This window comes from Pinus tabuliformis, chromosome 1_1 (genome assembly GCF_031772625.1).
Source record: "Pinus tabuliformis cultivar Carrire ecotype Pingquan chromosome 1_1, CPIR1, whole genome shotgun sequence".
NCBI classification, from domain to species: domain Eukaryota; kingdom Viridiplantae; phylum Streptophyta; class Pinopsida; order Pinales; family Pinaceae; genus Pinus; species Pinus tabuliformis.
This window is the reverse complement of record NC_142297.1, coordinates 288101460-288104639: the sequence shown is the minus strand read 5'-3', so window position 1 is coordinate 288104639 and position 3180 is coordinate 288101460.

The following is a 3180-nucleotide window of genomic DNA, read 5'->3' as shown; positions in this document are numbered from 1 at the left end:
TAAATTAAATTAAAAAAAGAAGTACTAGTGGTTAAGTTGATTTATTTAAGGGTCGGGAGTATCTCTTAAAATTGCTTCTGCTTGGCTAAGAGCTCGTCTTCCTCGGGCGTAAAGAAACAGACCCAAGGCGGAGACGTATGGTGTTAGCCCCCTAATTTTCTTTTTTTTTTCCAGTTTACCCTTCCTAAATCATAACCATTTACAACTATTTTATCTCTCTTATACACCCTCATCTTGCACTAGTCCAAGAACAGTGACATATTTCGTATGCACTTTATTTTTCATATTTTTAATTTAACTTAGCATTAATTAATTATTTATTACATGATTTCTTGCTTATAATCACTCTTTGTAACTTATCGATATCTCCAATGTTTATATGGTAGTCAAAGTACTTACCGTGATCGTTGATCCTTGTGCAGGAATGGATCTTACACCAGTGCCAAAACAACAAATCCTTGCAATAGATCCGAACCTCCTTGATCACCGCCTCGTTTTGAGCAGCTTCAGCCACGACAGCAAGATCGATCTAAAGGCAGCCGAGCTTCAGCCACGACAACAAGATCAATCCAAAGGCAACCAAGATCGAATTTATGAAGAACGAACAACTGGAGATTGGCTATGGCCAGTTTTGTTAAACTGTCTAATTTTGAAGGCCGAAAAGCTAAATTCTGCATATGGTTATGTAATTGGTTAAACGATCTTTTTGGCCTTCGACCAAAGATCTATATAATGAAGAATGTAAATAGGACGAGATAGTTTTGATAGAAGTTTTGTACAGAACAAAGATACAGCCAGAGAGGCGGTAACAGGTTGCTGTATTTTGTTATCGCCCGAATCTGGGCTGGACTATGTATTCATGCATGTATTTGCCTCAGTGAATTAATAAGAAGGGAGCTCCGCCTCATGTTTTATAAATTGCATTTCTATGTTTGAAGCTGATGAATTGATTAAAGTACTGAGCAATGTTTTCATTTGAAAGGGAAATGCGCTAGCTGGCTAGGGCCCAGCCAACCCAGCACGTTTACCCTATTTCGTGTTTCTTGTAATTTGTGTTTATGTTGTCGAGTGTGATTCAATTTCTAGCACATGCATTCCCGTATGAGTGAAAATGGATCCATTTTGTGAAGTAGCTAAATTCCCTTTTCCTGCACCTGATTTCGGATTGGTTTCCCCGCCTGGTCCAAGTAGGAGAAATAAACCTGCACCAGTGCATGTTGGTGTGCTATTCCTTTTCTGCAGTTCTGTTTGGTTTTCCCCGCCTGGTCCAAGCAGGAGAAATGAACCTGCACCAGTGCACGTTGGTGTGATGCAGCAAGCCTTTCTAGTTTACTTCCCGCAATTTTCTTGCTTTCATTAAACACTTTATGACAGGATAAATGTATATGGATTGTTTCTTTATTTCTACACTCTGTCAAAATCAGAAACATTCATTTTTATGTGTGCAATTTGATTTCACAGTATAATAGCACTTGCAGTAACTAAGCACTTATTTTAAGAATTAAATGCTAAGTGCAAGAAGCTCTGATCTGGTGTAAGAACTAGTTTCTTGCCACAGGATCTGAGTGCTTTGAACCTGGAAAAGTTCAAGCCCTTGCAGGAAGTAAAATACCTTTAGTAAAGACACCATTTATACCCTCTGCATAAATCTCTGTTCCTGCACTAGTGCAAGTAGACTACGATAGTGCAGGACAGATTAGTGCAAGAAGGAAATCTCTAAAGGAGCAGGTTTAAAGGGCCCATCTGATGAGACTGCTAAGTGTCTCTGCTAAAGAAAAACACACACTTAGTAGTTAAACAATAGTTAGCTAGAGTGATTGCCCCTTTATTTCTAAATCCCTTTTACAAATGCATTCTTCCTTGTTCTAGTCTTAGATTATTTTGATGGTTCAAGTTGCCTTTTTCTCTTTTTAAGTTTGATTATACAATCTTTCCTTTAAAGAAAGTAGGGATTTATATTAGAAATATTCATACCATCTCTGGCATTTCCTGTGCTTCGTCTCTAAGTTTACGAATCCCCCGGGTTGACAATTTAAGTGTTGAGGAGTTTTCTTAAGTGTAATTCTTGCACCCAACATTTTGGCGCCGTTGCCGGGGAGGCAATTTGATTTGGTAAGAATTTTCTGATTATACAATAGAGGTAATTTTTCCTTTATTTTTGTAGTATTGTTTGGAAAAACTTCTTTGAAGGAATTTTACTGGTGTTGATTGATTTTTGACAACATTTTTTTATTAGAAATTGTTTTGTTATTTTTCTTTCTTTTTGAAATGAATGCCTAGAAAAGGTAAGGGTTCGAAGCCCACTAAGGGCCGAAAGAATTCTGAAAACAATTCTCATATTGGGTCTCCTTCTGTGAGCAGGAAGCCCAATCCAATTCAAACCCATCACGTAGGAACAATCCACCTGGATTCTGGTGACAACAACTCAGGTGTGGTTCAGTCTGTTGGGAGCAAAAGGGAAACAATGGCAGACCATGAAGATCATGTGGAAGGGACTAGTGAAAACTAGGTAAGTAGGGAACAATCCACTTTTGTGTTTCCAATTATGGACCCTGATACTGTGGCGCAAATGAAGAATATTCCACCATCAGCTCTCCCTCATTTCCATGGTAGAGTTCATGAAGATCCAGACTCTTTTCTATTCGAGTTTGATATTTTGTATAGAAGCTATGATTATTCAACTGACGCTCAGAAGCTAAGATTATTTCCTGTTACTTTCAAGGACTCAGCTCTACGCTGGTTTATGGGGTTAGGAGGAAACACTATAGCCTCTTGGGATCAGATGAAGAGAGTGTTTTTGTCTAAATATCAAGAATATTACAAAACTCGGGACATGCAGGATGAGATTTTTACAATCATACAGGATGATGATGAAACTCTTGAAGATTACTTAGAAATATTTCTGTATATTTTACAAAGGTCGAAACTTAAGCTTGATTCCAATACTATTAGAACCTTGTTCTCTAGAGGACTTACTGATAATGCTAGAAATAATTTAAATCTGTTAGGACAAGGTGATATTTCTCAGCAAACTTTTGAACAATTTTGTGAATTATGCAGGAAATTTTCAAGAAATCAGTATAGATCTAGTAGAGGAACTCGAAACAGAAATAAAAAAACCGAATCTACTGATGCTATGATTATTGGACTAGAAAATAAAATGGAAAACATGAAAATTGA